Genomic DNA, 17,238 nt, shown 5'->3' on the forward strand with positions numbered 1-17,238 from the left:
TAGATTGTAAAATAAATCAAGTACAGATTGAAGAATAATTTAATATCAGCCCTATAAATGACAGGCCTAGGCCCAGTCATCCATCTAAGGCGTGCAGTTATCTACACGTTTCAGGTCTTTCTTAAGGTTTGATGCAACCATGAGTGCTGTGGAGACCCTAGCTTCTCCCAAAACACAGCCTCTGAAATCAAGCCAACAGGAGAAAGAGGGATGGGCTTTAGCCAGATGAGCTAGCCAGGCTAACTTTGGTAGCAGCTAAGGGCAGACTCCAAAGGCTACTCCCTAATTATTTGAAGGTCTCATAGGCACCTCTTATCTCAGACAGCTGATTGTAGTATACTCGTTTTATATTCATGTGTATGTACTATGTGTGTTGGTATTATTTATTTTTCATGAGTATGGTGAAGACTAGTTTGTTTGAGAAGTCCTTTGCCATTTGGGGGTGGGGGTGGTGGAATTCTGTAGGTTGTTTGGTCCTGTAAGGCAGGCAGCAGGAGTGCCAAGTTCCAGAGCCTTATCTTCACACCTCTAGTGAAGACGTCAACATTAAGAAACTGCCACGCCTCTCTAGGTGACAGTATCTTTTGAACGAAACTTCCTCATAGTGAGAGCAAATCCTACGAAAGTTTTGGACCAGGGAAAAAAAAAAAAAAAAGAAGACTCTAAATCCCACAGGCCTCCCCTGTGCCCTTCTGAAGCTAATGGAAAGATTGATGCTGTATTTAGGAATGCTGGATCAATCCCTAAATGGCTGTGCCAAGAGAAAACCATTAAAACAGAGAGAGCTATGAGGAGCACTGGCCTGAATCAGATGTTTGCTTGGGGTATATTGTGCTGGAAGGAGCAGAAGGAAAAAGGAAATAATTCTAAAATAAATGGATCAGGGAAAAGAGACCACTAGTGATCTCACAGGCAGCAGGAGAATGTGCAAAATTTTGGCTTTCAGCTTCAAATGTATGTAAAACAAGATTACAATTTCAGTATACTAGGAGCAATAATAAAATGCTTGAGATTTATGGTATTTCTACTTTATTAGTTGAGCTACAAACTAGTTGTATGAAATTAAAAGTACTTTGCTCCTTTTATTTTGCTCATTTTTAGATATCATTGTGTTTGGAAAAAGCACTGTTGCTATTCACCTGTAGGAAAGTTATCAATAAAAGCAAACACCTCAAAGACGCAAGGGAACCTTGAGCCACCAAAAATACAGTGAGGAATCATGTCACCTTTTTTTCCTGTTCTGAGAAACTGCAGGCACAGCATGAATGACAGCTGTAGATTACTTAGGTGTGAAAAGTTACTACTGCTTTTGATCCACATGCAATGCATCCCATGCAATGGTGTAACAGCTTGGAAGCATAGGTGAACTCCTTAAACCATATCCAGAAATGAACTGCCCGTAAGCTATTACCATCAAATGTTTACATCATTGTCCAGCCTTAGCTTAGATATCCTTGCCATGAATTAATGACATACAGTACCTTCCTTCTGTTTACATTGAACTGAGTTGTATGCACCTTCTCTGATTTGGTATTTCTACTTAGTAAAACAGGATCCCCATATGAGAAAATAACAGCAAGTAAGTGAAAGTTTAATGGCAAAACAAAACACACAAGCATCTTGCATTAGCTTGTGTGGATAGGTGGATAGGTGAAGTCAGGTTTGAGAGAATTGCTAAGGATATTGTAAACCTCTTTGCTTTAATGGATTGAATAAAAAGACATTTGTCTGAGACTATCAGATAATTTGAAATCAAATACAGACCGTCTGGTACTTGAAAAGGCAAGGACTCAAGAAAGATATTGAAAACAACATTCCTTCCATTTCTCTGACTTCCCTTACACATTTTCAAGAAGTGAATCAAAGTAGTATGACTATGACTCTAAACAAACTCTTAGAAAATGAGTCTGAAGCTCAGATTTTCTATATATTATACTTGACAGGTGGTGGCACTTGGAAGAGCAAAGCATCATTCAAGCGCATGACACACAGGGCTTGCCTCTTCATAAATGCTGGTATAGATAGGCACTGCTCCCAGACAGAGTTTTTAGGTTCCTACTATCAAAATGTTGATGATAATAAGAAAAAATAATCTTTTTTGCCAAAATAGTATTTCAGGATCTAAGGTGGGCATTTTCCCAAACCTTTGCAATTGCTGCTTCATTGTTGTTGCTGCTTTTTGAGTATCATCCAAGTATATATGAAAGCTCTGAGGTACTGATAATAACATCTCATGGAAAAAGAATGCAAATTCTTACTGTGTGGCATAAGTAAGCAATCATAAAAGAACCAGTGACTTGGGGGAAAAGTAGTTCTTTCATCTCCTCCCCTTGTCCCCCTCATTTACCTGACAGGATAGAAGTATGGTTCCTGCTGCATGCTGTAAGGAGGAGTCAACTGCATTTGATTTAGAAGAGGGATTTCTGACTTGGAAGTTTGGCTGGGCTTGTTCCTCTTCCCTTGTGATCTCTGCATACCTGAAGTAACTGACAGAGCATCTGTAGACTGAATTATGGCCTTCCTTAAGGGTCACAGAGGAAGGTCAGACATTTTCTGAAGGTGTATGTGGTCCGTTCCTGAAATACACCACCAATGCTGAAATCAGTGACAAAGCAGGCCCAGTAACTGATGGTGGTTTTGTACTTATAAATGTAACTCATTTGCTCTGTGATCCAAACTGGAAAATTAATCGTGAAAGTTAATCACACAATTACAGAACAACAGAATTCTTGAGATTGGAAGGAACCTCTGGAGATCATCTGGTCCAAACCCCTGCTCAAGCAGGGCCAGAGACAGCTGATTGCCCAAGACCATGTCCAGATGGCTTTTTAATATCTCCAGCAACCTCTCCACAGACTCAACAACCTCTCTGGGCAACCTGTGCCAGTCCTTGGTCACCCTCACAGTAAAAAAGCATTTCCTGACATTCAGAGGGAACCTCCTGGGTTTGAGTTTTTTCCCAGTGCCTCTGGTCCTGTCGCTGGGCACCACTGAAAAGAGCCTGTCTCCGTCCTCTATGTAACCTCCTTGAGGTATTTACATACACCGATGAGATCCCTCAAGCCTTCTCTTCTCCAGGCTGAACAGCCCCAACTCTCTCAGCCTTTCCTCATAGGAGGGATGCTCCAGTCCCTTAATCATCTTCATGGCCCTTCACTGGACTGTCTCCAGTATATCCCTGTCTCTCTTGTACTGAGGAGCCCAGAACTGGACACAGTACTCCAGGTATGGCCTTCCTAGCGCTAAGCAGAGGGGAAGGATCACCTCCCTTGACCTCCTAAAGGCCAAAGTCTTAACTGAAGTGGTAGATCTTAAATCTGATCCTCAGCCTTTTATATCTCCCTCTTCCTGCCCAAAACCAATTCTCTGCTGTTGGATTAGGTATAACTAATTGGCAGGTTGGCAGGTTTTTCTGGTGGCTAGATTGTAATCCAGAAGAAAACATTATCAGTGTTGAAAACGATGTCAACAAGGTAGAAAAGGGAAAATGAACCATGCCAAAGGAACAAAGTGAAGCTCAAGCTGTCTTCCCTGTAAGAGGACTCCAATATATGGAATGTGTATTCTGCTAGATTAATCAGAAAAGAAACCAGATTCAGGCAGTGCCTGAATTTACTGAACAACATTCTGTAAACCAGAACATGTTCTTACAGCTTTTGCTTGTATTATTAAGGAGGCTTTTATGTATCAAGCACTCACAGAATGATTCCCATGGCATGTAATGCACAAGCATGAGCTCTCTAAGTCAATTTCATTCCATTCAAGGCTGAAATCAAGTTTATATTAGCCTTCTGCCCAGGCCTGGCTTTTATGCTGTCAGGAGTTATATGAACTCACAGTGGATTACCTTATCAGATAGTTCGTTTAAAAGTTATAGCTAATGGATATAGAGCAACAGTCTTCAAAAATGTTTTTTAGTTACTACACACTTTTTTCCCTCCTCTTTTTTGAATGCTTCTTCCTCCACTTCCACAGTCTCAGTCTAACAAAAGTTGCACTAAAAAGGAAGGAGGGAATCAGACAGGTCATTGCCTGTCTTGACGTCCCCAGTAGTTTCCTCAGTACAGGACTGGAAATTGCTGTCTGTCAACCCAATTATATCTCAAGGATCTACACAGGGCATCTGTACTGCGCAGTGTACCTCGCTGCAGCAATCCCTGACCGAGTCGATGTGCTTGGCTCGGTGCAGTACCACACAGAGGTATTAGCCTGGCCCCGGGAACAGTACAGTGTGTTAACATGTTGCTGTATTTGCTCTAAACGGCCAAATTCCTGCATGACTTATCAGTCCGAATGCAGTGGCGCTCTGATGCGGTTCTACTGCTGTCAGTTGCGGGGTGGGCTTCTTCAGCTTTTGTCTGGCAATTTTAATGCCGTGCTGTACGGAAACAGCATAGAAATACCTGCTGACCTCAGAGGAACATGTATCCCAAGTACCTGCTCGCCAATTTGACTAACAGGTTCTAGCTCAGTGTTCAAGCCGGCAGTGTCTATATTCCCTGATGGTCAGTCTGGGACTGCCTTTCATAGCACTGTTTAGTCTACTCTGGTACCAGCTGATATAGAAGTAAGCTCATAAAACCATGTCCCCAGCTGGTTTATGACCGTGCTTGACCTAGGGTTGTGTGATAATACTGCAGCCAGTCACCCACAATGCTCCAGATCTTCCTCTGCAAATTCTTCCGTTCTCTGGCTGCACTGATGTCATTTATGTGGCTTGCAGTTGCCTCTGGAACTTCTTCTTTCATCAACAGCTCCGTCAACTTTGGCCTTAAAAAATAACAATGGGAAAACAAATTAAAGGAGCTAATGATTCCATTTGGTGTTTAATGGTGCCGACACTGACATAACACTATCAAATGCCTGAAAGATACAAATAGCTGCAAGTATTTGTACAAAGTACAAGTTATTGATAGAACAAGGTATAATTCAAAAAGAAACTTTTTTAGCCAGCTCAGCCATCACTGGAGAACAATTGCAATAGTGAATCCTGCTCTCTTCTAACCTGGACAAAGGAGACTACAAATACTGAAAAGCAGAGTAAATAGTCTTACTATCTGTCTGCTTGGCTGGGCCCATGAAAACTCTAGTGACCAAAGAAGATAGCACTTTGCACTACGCAAAAAAAAAAAAGCACATGAACCATATATGACAGCTAGATTTTTCACTGAATCTAGAACCAATTAAATCTTTGCATTCCAAACAAATGCTCTACCTTTAGTTTGTTCTGAACATACAGTAATGATGTGATATATGTAATAACATTTTACAAACAGTAAGTCATATATCAGTGCATGTTTGAAAGAGCCCCTGACAACTATGGAAAATGAAAATTAACAACAAAGGCCCCTCTGAAAAATAAAAATGTAACCTCAAGTTAATATAAAATTAATTCCACACAGAATATATACTTCATATCTTAAATGAAATGCTTTTAGAATGAAAATAAACATTTTTAATATTGCACCCCTTGAGATTCTTTTTTTTCCCAGAAGGTAGCTATGGCAGGACTGCTGTGGTTTTATTTTTGTTTCCCTAATTCTTTAAATTTGAGTAGATACCAGGTAACCCACTATTCTCCAGAGCTGTAGGATTCTCTCCAGTTAAGACTGAAGTATATTTTTCATTCTATGCAGTTCTTGTCTTGTTAATTTCTTGCATAAATCAAAATCAGTCTGATACCTGCCTCTTCACTTGCAATCTGTCACTTTACCCACTGAAGGTTAATGTAACTATTTTTTATTTCTTTTTAACAAAAGCTTAGTTTGCATGCCAGCATTCTGTATTCTCTAAAAATGCTGCAGATTCTACCATGCCACAGTGTAACTATTAATTTAAATTTACCTGAAAATATTCCTCCTTCTCTTTCAGATTTGCCCCTGTGAATTATATATTACCTAGACCTTTCAGAAGAAATGAATGTAAAGTCTCTGTGGCTAAACATATTGGAGGGCTAGGGAGACAAGAATCAGAAGAAAATTCTCAGAATGAAGTCTCGTCTCCTCTAAATAGCAGGTCCTTCCAATAGTTTGTCCAAATTATCTCAGCTTTGAAGAAAATAATTTTCTGCTGGTAGAAAATACAAATGCAAGGCAACTACTAAGTGACAGGTAGTGTCAATATGTCTGGTTTTAATGATCTCTGATTACGCTGCTTGCTCAGGCTAAAGGTGTAGCCAGCAGCAGGGTATGGATTATGTTGTCTACTGGCCAGCTCCTCATAACGAAGACCATGTCTAGGGCAAGAGAGTTCTCGGGGTGAAGAACCTTCATAGGGAGCGCGGACTGATGTGAAACTGGATGCTAAATGGGACTCCAAAAAGAATGATGTTAGGCTTAGAATCTACCACTTGAAGAAAGACAAATACCCGGTATGCTCAACTGCATTTAAAGAGAGTATTCATCATTTCTGCTATGATGATTCACAGTTTTCATTGCACGGCATTTAAATATTTGTTGTTTTATGAGGTTTTACTGTGTACTGTCTTTAATTATTTGAATTGCTGACAACTCTAAGAAAATAGAGCTATTTTAATTGCTATAAAAGGAGTTTATTTGATTTTTGGAAGAGAAAAAGATTGAGAGAGATATTCTTGTTGATTATAAGTAAGAAGCACTGTTTGAAATTCAGAGGAAAGATAATTTTCATTAATAAGAAACAAAGGGCGAAGTACAAAGACAAATGCTTTACTGTAAAGTTTAGACCATTTTTGGTGTGGTCAGTTAATCTATAATTAAATAACATGTAGAAGTATTTAAAATGCCACTAACTACAGCTGATATTTCTCATGTAAGCAAATGCCACCTTCTCATATGCATTTTCAAAAAAGTCTGACCTTTCAAAATAATTGGTTCTTTTGGACCAGTAGTGTTTAAAATGACAGATCTGCTTGGAGGAGGGAGGACAGTAAGATTGCAGAATATCATATACATTTGGTGTGTGTCGCTGGGGTACCTCTTAATGAGTTGGTGTGGAGTCTTAGAGGGTACAGACCCATAATCAACTAAAATAACTCAATAAAAGCTTCTGGTCCTACCTTCTTCATAGGTTTTTACTGACACACCCTCATGCCAGTAGAATAAGTGAAGACACAGGTTCTCTCTGACTCAGAACTTAGCTGTTCGCCATATATTTCCTATAATTTTTTGCAGGTGGAATTTTCCATGTCAGCTATTTAAAGTCAAATCCTCTTAAAGCCAAACTCTCCACCTCAGTGCTGTGTCAAGGAAAGCTTTATGTGTAAAGAAGTAGGTCTGAACAGAGATTTGGATAAAATCTAAACACCTACTTAAGGGTGTGAATGAGCCAAAAGGCTTATTCCTGTTAGACCAATCCTCCCTGTTCCCTTGTTGTCCCTCAGAGCAGTGGCCCTTCCAATTCCACCAGTGAAAGACACCCAGGAAATTCCTCATGGTGCTTCATCTTCCCTAATTCTGCTTTAAGAGAGGCTTAGATTCTCCATTTTTTTGCACAGGAAGAAGAAATGAGAGAAGAAATTCTCTAATTTTTTTGAACATTTTTTTGTTCTGTTGGCATTTCAGATGGCAGTCTTACAGGGTCTCTATTATAGTAGCTCTATTATTGGTACGGCCCAGCCATTTCCAGAATTAGAAGGAATAAGGTATTGTTTCTCATCCCACTGTTACAAATCGTTACAGCTTATTAGGGAGGTATTAAGAGCACCTCAATCTTCTTTTATCAAAGAACTGTTTAAAAAATCTAGGGTTTAGCTTATGAAACATAGATTGATTTTTTGTTTCCAAACAAATAAAAAATAGATTTTGAATACGTTAATTCACTACTTTTATCTTCCCTCATTTAGAATGTTTCCTTGCCCATGTAAGCAGAAAGGTGTGCAAATGAGAAGCTGGGAGTTTTTTTGCTAATGATGTGATGTTAGTTGCGGCAATTTCACAGAATGTGTTCTAATATCTAAGCCTAGGAGCTACACATTGTGAAACTCTTAAAAAATAAAAAATGACATTTAATAACTCTGAAAATTTAATTTCTCAGATGTTCGGGAGTTAATCTAAATTTCTCTTAAAATCAATGAGACGTATACATGCCTTTTATAGGCCTGCAATGCGTGCTTTTACTTTTCTTAGGTTAAATGCTTTCATATATAACAGGAAGGAGGAAATAACCTCTGAACAAACAGAATTTTATTTTTGTTTTACTTGGATCATAGATTTCTTCGGCTTTTCCAACAACTGTTTTGTAACTATCTTTTGCCTGACCTCCAGATCACACCAAAAAAAACATTTTACCAACAGTGTATTTCAATCCAATATAAGACAGCATTTGCTATGAAGATGTAGAGGTTTGGCTGGATGATTAACCTAGCTAGACAGGCAGCTCACTGCATGGAAATGAAACCCAAAAAGATTTAGACCAGGATTTCTTGGGGCTTCATTAGGTGTAGGCTTGCCACCTACACTTAATAAATTATACCTACATCAGAATGGGCTGTCAATGCACTTAGTGTTCTATCTCATAGACTAGAGAATTCTAGATAAATTACAGGTAATATTTAACCATCCTTTCTGAGCAAAAAAGAAGATTAATCTGTGTTCTAGCTGCACCTATAAGCATTGGAAGTAGGGTGGTAGGGACTTAATCACCAAAAGTTGTGAATAGGTGTTAAGAGACTGCACCGGTGAGACCCACCATCGCTGCAGCAGATGTGTTGTCTGCCCATGGCTATGGCAGGAAACTCACGCCATCAGCACAGTGAATGATCTATACATTGTTAAGGCAGGAAGGTAACACCACTGCCACAGAAAAGATTTAAAGTTAGGAAGATAACACCACTTCCACCACAGAGATTTATCTATACATTGTTAAAGGAGAAAACTGATTGACGCCATGGAGCAACAGAGGAGGCTGATCCTGCAAAACTTAACCAAACCCCTGTGCATGTGCCCAGGCTTGGAGTCAGGGGGGTCAAGGTGCCTGGAGGCCCTTGAGGAATGTGGGGCTGGTACACCATTGCCAGGTGGAAGGTGCGGTTAAGCAGAACAGCTTGTAACAACTCTATAAAAAAATGGAACCAACTAACATCAGAGGGAACGTTCCCCCACCAGACTTGGAAACAAATCGGACTGTCGGGATGCCACAGCTCCAGGGTGGTAGCTATTGCTTTGAACTCTTTCTTTTTCTTTTTTCTTCTTTCTTTCCTTCCTTCCTCTCTCTTTATCTCTTGCTCTCTCTCCCTTTGCATTCGCAAATTTATTGTTGGGCAAATAAAGTTCCTTGGCTCTTGACTCCGTTTTGAGTCTTAATTCTGTTCCTGAGAATACAAACAGAACCATGCTCTGGTCTCAGACCAGCATGCAACAACAGGGAATACATCAAATCATTAAGGAAATCAGCCAGGAAAAAAAGGCAGCAAAAGGAACCTAAGTACATAGGAATAACTGTCCTTTTGGGCCAGACCTGTAGTAGGTGGACATTGGCATAAATCCACCGGAGTTTACACTTAAACTCTGTAAGTTCTTCCTTGATCACTGTGTGACTGCACTTAGCACACTTAAAAAGAAATAAACTTGCAAAGTGTGTTTTATGGGAAAGCTCATCAATTCCAGAGTTCACAGAGCAAATAATATATTTAAAGGGCCTTCATAAAATGCATTACTGTAGCAGTTACAACATACCAATTCTAACTGTGGGAGAGCCACACCCTGCAGCGGTAACAAAGACAAGCACACACTTTCATGTTGCTACTTGTAGATCAAACTAATTGCAAAGCACCCTCCAGTCATCATTGGGATGTATTCACTAACCTGAAAGAGAAAAAAAGGAGATTGGAGATTTACAAATTCCAACAAATTTTCATATTTATCTTTGGATGGAAGAGGCAGACTGAAGTCTCAGAGGGTGTCCAAGACAGTTGGTCATAGGTGAGGGAACCATCAGTTACTCTAGGCCTAAGTCTACAAACAAGTGCTGTCACTGTCATTTGAAACCTGCAAAGTTAGCTTGTGGTGTAAGAGCTGTGGCCAGAGACAGCTCCCAGCCCTTTATGTGGATGACCCCTGCCCAAAGCAAATGTGCGTGTTTTGGAAGGTGATGCTGTACAGCAGGAAGACCTGAGAAACTCTCCAACTCTCAAACCACGTAAGGGAAGTTTGTGTACTTCTGCAGCAGAGGCTGTGGAGTCAGACACGGACCGATTCGGGAAGGTCTAGTCCTTGCTTGCCCTTTAATTACTGTTGCTGGTGACAGAGAGCAGGATTTGGTCAATGTTTAGTCACCAGTAAAGAATTAGTATTTTGACACATACAAAGTACTTTCTTAAAATCACAGTCACTGAAGCCTTTAGCATTGTCTGTGCACACAGACCATGAAGAATGCCCTGGTGACACCAAGCAGGGGACTCAGAATCACTCCCATTTAATCCAAAAGCCAGTTTGCACCAGCCTTTACCAGCCTCTGACACTCTTACCCATTCAAATATTATGTTGCAAAAACTAACAGCTTTACTAAACTCATTACCATTTCCATATGGCTCTTGAAGAACGTCAGATGAATTTGATACACCATATAATTCACATTCTATAATCTGTATTTGATGACCCAAACTGTTTCAATAATTATCTGATTTAATTTTTACAGACTTTGTAAAAACCAAAACTGCAGATACCTCATGGTATTTTGCAAGTCTCAAAGTCTTGCAGATTTTAAAGAACAAACAAAAGTCGGTTTACAGGAAAAAAATCCAACTCCAAATAAGAATATCCGCCTGCATGAAACAGCCATGGCAGCTGTTAAGAATTTTATTGCCATTTGTTTGAAGTTATTCCTTCATGTTAGCTGCCAGCCTAGTAGTATGAGCCAAGTAAAGAAAATGTGTTATGGGTTTGGCTACCTGTCATTCAGTCAGGGTTTTATGTATGCCTTGTAAAAAACACTAAGCATGATGTCAGTAGCTCTGTATTAGGTAGCAAGGAATAAAAAAATCACCTGACCCAACCCTTGAAAATAATGGATGTGTTTACAAACTCTGTGCCTGAAGGCACGCTTACCGACTTCGGTCACAAATGTTTTACCTTTGTTTCTGGTATTTTTGCAGCATTCTAGGCCCAGCTCTGGTAACTACAAAGCAGGAGGAAACTTTTCATGGATGTCAGTGGAAATTGGATCAGGCCTGAAGTAAGGCAAACAACTGCCTACTACTGAACATGCCCAAAAGAAAAATGAGGAATTGCTTGTTCATATTCCCAAGCTCAGAAAAGATGCTTCCAAGATGCTTGCAGCAGGGAGGATGGGCCTCTGCTTTATTGAGATCATGAGTTACAGCACTGCCAGGCAATTTGCTTTTCTTTCTTCTTGCTAAGATGCCACACGAGTAAAACAGAGGTAAAGGTACTCACTCATGTAGAGGCTGCTGAGAAAGCCATTCTTTGTAAAGAATGTGTTAAAGGAGAAGAAATGTAGGTACCATGTTCCTTGCAATTAAGACACCTCAGAGAGGCCAGAAAATGTGCAATTTAAAAAAATAAGAAAAGGTAAGAACATCAGTAAGAAAAGCAAAGCAATAAGTATTACCTGTGTTATAGCTGGCTGGGCAAGCTTGCTATCCCAAGGCCATTTCCATTCTCTGACCATTTCTTCATTAGTCACCAGACCTCCTTCCTGACTAAACATGACTGTTACGGTGTTGCTGTAATCAAGTAGAAATATGAAACCTGTTTTTCCTGGTGTATCTCAGTAAAGCCTAAGCAATCCAAGAAGCTCTCTTTGATCTAGGAGTCTTTAATTCAAAAGCCACTTTGCATATCCGCTCCCTCATCAAGCTTTTCTCATGCTACAGGCCTGTGAGGCTGGTATCCCTGTGATACAGACAAAAGAGTCAAGTTAAATTCTTGTTTTAATAATACAAATTAAAAAGGAACTGATGTCAAAAGGTGTGATTTTAATGCCATTTCCACTTACTAGGACATTCCTAGGAGTTCTAAAACACTTGAAATTCTAGTGTAAATTTAAAGGAAGAAACAAAGTAAAACAGCACATAGGTGCCATTCATGTATAAGCCTTCAGCTGACAGTTGCAGCAACATTTTTTATGTCTCTATCCTTAATATTTGTTAAGAATAACAGTATTCTGATACTTCTTTTATCTACCCATATGTAAAAAAACACCTGGTGACCTGCAGAAAGACATAAATTTTGAAACACATGGAAGAAGTCCTCAAATCATCAAAAAAGGGTTCTTAAGTGTATTCTGTGTATCAATGGTCTTCCCTGGACACAGGGGATTGGAAAATTGTGGGACTTACTGTTTGAAGCACCAGAGATAGTCCTAAGTTTGCTGATTTTTCCTCACAATTCAACTGAATACAGCAACTGAATTTTTAAGAAAAGCTATGTTTTCTTGAGTTGCCACTGTGTTTTGAAAAATACATACATATTAACAAGGACAAAGTAAGAAGCACCAGGAATCCTGAGATTTGATGCTTGCACTTTATATCTTCTGTGTATTTTTGCTTGCTTTTCCATAATGTAAGTTTGGCCAGTGTAAGTGAATTTGCTTGATTTGATTTTTTAAATCACAATTGAGAATTGTTTAACATGGTTTTGTGTTGGGAGAAGGGTTCGCCGGAGTCAAGAAATTACTCAATATGAGTTATGCATCTTGCTCAACTTTATTAGTTTCTAACACTACTTATATAGACTCGATACACATGCATACTCCCAAAGCAAAAATATAATTGGTTATTAGCCTCTGAGCACGCGCTGTTCTCACACCCCTAATTATCATGACTAAAATAAGCATTCTATCCATGTAGCTAATTGTGTTGCTGTGCTTCAGCCTTGCGGTTTGCTACTCCCTATTTTCCCATACCGGTCCCTATCTCTCTTGGCCCTGCACCTGCTTTCCCAGCAGCTGTAGCTTGTTACAGCCACGGCCTGTTAGCACAACATAGTTACTTGGTCTCAGGATTCAAGAATAGCTCAAGGCTACCTTCTTGGTAACTTCAGCACAGCAGCTTCAGCACAATTCTAATTACAGGCCTATTCTAATACCAGGCCTGGATTGTGCAGATCTTTAGAGATTCTATGGCCATGCTTCTGCAGCCATTCTTCTACAGTTTCGGTTTTTATATTTTGGACTCCTAGACTTTTTTTATATATATAAATAAGGGCCAGCTCCTTCCACTAGCTATGAGGACATTAAACTCCTCCTGAAGTCTTTCTATATGAGCTGAATAATCCTTCTCTTCACAGCTCCAGTAAAACATATCCCTCCAGTCCCAAGATCTTAGTCAGGATGGTAAACCAATGAACTTGGCTTCTTTAAAAATGAAGGCAGTTGCAAATTAATGTGTCCCTCATTTTTCGCTACTGTTCCTCTCTGCAGAGCATGATGCCAGATGCCTTGAGTACTCCAAAGTCACTAAAGGAGCATAAAAGAGAAAAACTGAGGAAAAGACTGTGCTGTAAGTAGGAATCAATGACAACCTTTATTCATATCATGTAAAGGTGCAAAAAACTACACAGAGAGATACAAACAGAGAGTAACATTACCCAGAAGAGAACTGTTCAATTTACATGGCCTGGTGGGTCTGAAACTTCAGAGGAAATCACCTGTGTGCTTGCTTTCCACAAGTGGCGATCTGCTCTTTACAACTGCATTTGAGATTGAGATTTGACACAAGGATATTGAGAATATCGCTGTTCATCCTGCAGCTTTTATTAGGTAGCATTTTAATGACAGACCTATCTATGCCCCTTTAGGCAGGAGACCAACCCACGAAGGGAAGAAAACTGTATAGAAGGATAAGTATCCAAAACAAATCCTAAAAAGAACGTGTAAGACTAAACCTCAGAGAATAAATGTAACCCAGTGAAAGGAATATAATCAAGTTGAAAATGTAAACCCATGAGTAATACCTTTTGAAGGATTTTTCTTAAAACAAGCATGTAAGATCTAGTGAAGACAATTATAGTCTAATTTTTATGCTTATTAGAAACAGATTGTGGAAAAAGGAGCTGGAAGGGACTTAGAGAAGTCACTCAGACACATTTAGAGGGAAGGGCCAAACAGGTTTGCAAATATTTGCTGGTGGACAGTCACTAAGATCTCAGCATTTTGTTGCGTGTAAATTATTCCAGATTAGGTCAGTAGCTCCACTTTCCCCATGAAGTTATGCCAATTATTTTTAATACAGAAAATCATAATGATGATTGAACAATACATAGAACAAATAACATTTGATCAGCTCTTTTTATGACCTGTATAATGCACTGCATTGTGAGGCAGCAAGAAGTGGCAGGGGTGCAGGGAGGAAGAGGGTTTCTGCATTTTGTCTGTGTGTAATATCCATCTGCACCTCATCTCACGCATTCAAGGCAGCCAGAAGGCTGGATCCCCAAATGTGTGCTGTCTCCTTTGTGTGTGTAAATTTTCTAGTAAGCCAAAGTGCATCCTGTCCTTACAGCATGGGTTTCACAAATGGGAAATTCAATTGTCAAAGCAATTTCTGTCTAGCTTAGCAATTTAGATAACATAGTGCTTTTGTGCTGCTTGAAAAAATGGTGGCACTTTACTGCTAGATGGGACCTGTAGAGGGTAAAGTACCTTCACTTCCAGCTTTCTTCACCTCCAGCTGACCTGCAAAGAAGATGGAAGTGGTGTTTTTCATCTTCCCACACTGTAGATGTCAGTCTCCTCCAATGCCAAACTCTCCATGGACTACCAGTCTATCTGAGCAGAAGCCTGGTCACTAAAGACCGTGCCTGGCTTCACTTTCTTGAGTGAAGAGGGTAGATGCAAAAAAACCAATCAAAACAAACCCAATCCATTGTTAGACACCCAACTAGGCTATGACTCTAAGCTGCAGAAAAAATATGGTATCACACAACATATAATCTTTCTCATGCCCATTATGGTTTTGAACATTGTTCACATCCTTGTATAGCTTCATGCTTTCTGCTCTAATTTGCAGCTCCAAGCACATGCTCATAGTGCATCCACCTACCTGCTAAGAAGACAGATGCTGCCACATCCAAAAGGGGTGAAAGTTCCAACTATAGAATGATGTGGAGAAAGGCTAAATATGTTGGTATAGAAACCCCCACTCTGGAGATTGCAGCAGCTTTGGCAAACATCAAGATACTCAGAAGGACAGCTAAAACTAGTCAAGGAGTTTACTTGTTATCATTCTCCAGTTTTATGGCTTCTGTTACATGACCCTGCAGAGAACAAGGGGGCTAACTCGCTCTATCAGCTCTATATCCTGGGTATTGGGTCCAAGTGTATAAGCACAAGTGAAGTTACTAACCCAGTCATCTCCTTCCCTGAACAAGTGGGTTGGGAGGGACGGAGGATGAGCAAGGCTCTCAGTACAAAATCCACCCACTTGACTAAGCTAACATGTCTGGTACAGGCCAAAAGTGATCTTCACAGAAGCAACACGTGAATCAGAAATACGTTTATGAAGCACAGTATCTTTGGTGGTTTTCCCTGTGACAGGGCAGGCTGCTCCTTACCCAGTTTGATGACTATGATTGATAAAAGTTATCTTTGTTCAACACAAGGTTATACTCTAAATGGATTGCAGTGTGACACCATTAACTTGTAGCTGCATTCTTCATTCTGGAAAATTTCTTTCTGAGGCATGTCCACCCACCTGACACATATTGGGCTTTGTTGCTATAATCTGACTACCTCGCTATAGCTCTGGTACTATATAAATACATCCTGATAAGAAATGAACATTTTCACATAGCAGAGTCTTGGAAGCTGTTCAGCTACACATTAAGTCTGAGTCTTCCCCCCGTAAAAGTCCTCCCACCACCTCTCACACTCTTGCTAGAATTCACACGTGCTGTGTAAACAGAAAGGATATTAAATGAAGATGAGCCATCATTCAGTCCATAGTGCAGTTTTCTCTGTGTTGTGCCTGCTTTCTTGATCACTGGGATCTGAGCTTTGCTATATGTCAGCTCTGCTGTGACAATCATGCCAGTCTGAACCTTCCATGTCTCAGAGAAAGTTTCTTCTCTGTGATCACCATAATGCTGGAGAATAATTGGTTTGTCAAACTCCACTTCTTTCAGCTTAGGTGTTTGCTCTTCTCTTTTACATGTGGGAGGAAAAAAATTACACCTCTGCTTTTGCTAAGCAGAATCCTCAGACAAGACTTTGATTAATTTAGAATGAAGTGTGACCTAAGCAGAAAACATACTTTGATTTGAGTTTCTCAGCTGAGAGAGAAATGATTAAGGTTACTAATGTATCTAGGAATTCAGGCAGCCTCACAAACATCAGCAAATAGCCCCATCACCTGTTGAATTTGTTACAGACCTTTGAGCACTTTGTCACCGGACTCTGCCCTTGAGTTGCAGCAGAGTGCGGAGGTTCCGACTTCTTACTAATCAGCATGGCCAGCGTGAGTCACAGTGAAAATTTCAAAAAGGCAGCTTCTGGTGAATATCTTCAGAATTTGAGTCAGACAGTTGGAAAATCCAACCTAGAGAAACAGAACGAGAGATTATAATTAGACGCATAAATCAAGACAGATGTTAATGTCAGTCCTATTCTACAACACCTGTCAATAGAAAGTATGGTTCATTGCTATGAATACAAAGTGCTGAAGCTTTGGGAACTGCCTTCTTATAGAGCTAAAACTGATTCTTTGCCTTGAAGAGCACAATAAAAGAATGAGGGAATGTGCATTGTATGCACCTTCAACTGAAAAACAAAATAACGTCTAGGAAGAAGATGGGTGTCCGGAAAAATGGGTTATTCAGATCAGTCCTGGGTTAGACCTTCACATGAACTACCTCAACTTCCCACATCAGTCACAGTCACTGTTTGTGTACAGCCCAGGATTGCTGCTGAAAAAGGATGCAGGTAATGCAGACTCTCTATTCTCAGAAGCAATCTGGAGAAGTAGTTGGAAAATTAAGCCATGCATCGATTTGAGCACCAGGGACACAGAGTTATTTTAGTGTGCATTTCTTCAAGACATTCTGTAAGACACCACTGTAAGAAAGAAAGGAAGGAAGGAAGAAAGAAAGAAAGAAAGGAAGAAAGAAAGGAAGAAAGAAAGGAAGAATGTGAGAGAAAGAAAGAAAGAAAAAGAAGAAGGAATGAATAAAAAAGAAAGAAAGAGAGAAAGCAGGAAAGAAAGAATGTGGTAGAAAGAAAGAGAGAAAGAAAGAAAGAAAGAGAGAAAGATGGAAAAAAGAAATAATGAGTGAAAGAGAGAAAGAAAGAAAGAAAGGAAGGAAA

The 17,238-nt window shown here is 39.8% G+C and overlaps 1 non-coding gene across 1 annotated transcript in view; it reads right to left on the reverse strand.

Moving 5' to 3' along the window:
* Nucleotides 1-16,298, reverse strand: part of LOC106631597 (uncharacterized) — a 32,343-nt gene extending 16,045 nt beyond the window's left edge. Inside the window, exons 1-4 of the transcript XR_008732308.1 lie at nt 14,581-16,298; nt 11,548-11,831; nt 9,654-9,782; nt 4,649-4,770 (exon numbers count right to left, since the gene is read on the reverse strand). This is a non-coding gene — a transcript (uncharacterized LOC106631597). The remainder of the gene's footprint in view (nt 1-4,648; nt 4,771-9,653; nt 9,783-11,547; nt 11,832-14,580) is intronic.
* Nucleotides 16,299-17,238: the final 940 nt, after the last annotated feature.

Source organism: Falco cherrug, chromosome 5 (assembly GCF_023634085.1).
Source record: "Falco cherrug isolate bFalChe1 chromosome 5, bFalChe1.pri, whole genome shotgun sequence".
Classification (NCBI taxonomy): Eukaryota; Metazoa; Chordata; class Aves; order Falconiformes; family Falconidae; genus Falco; species Falco cherrug.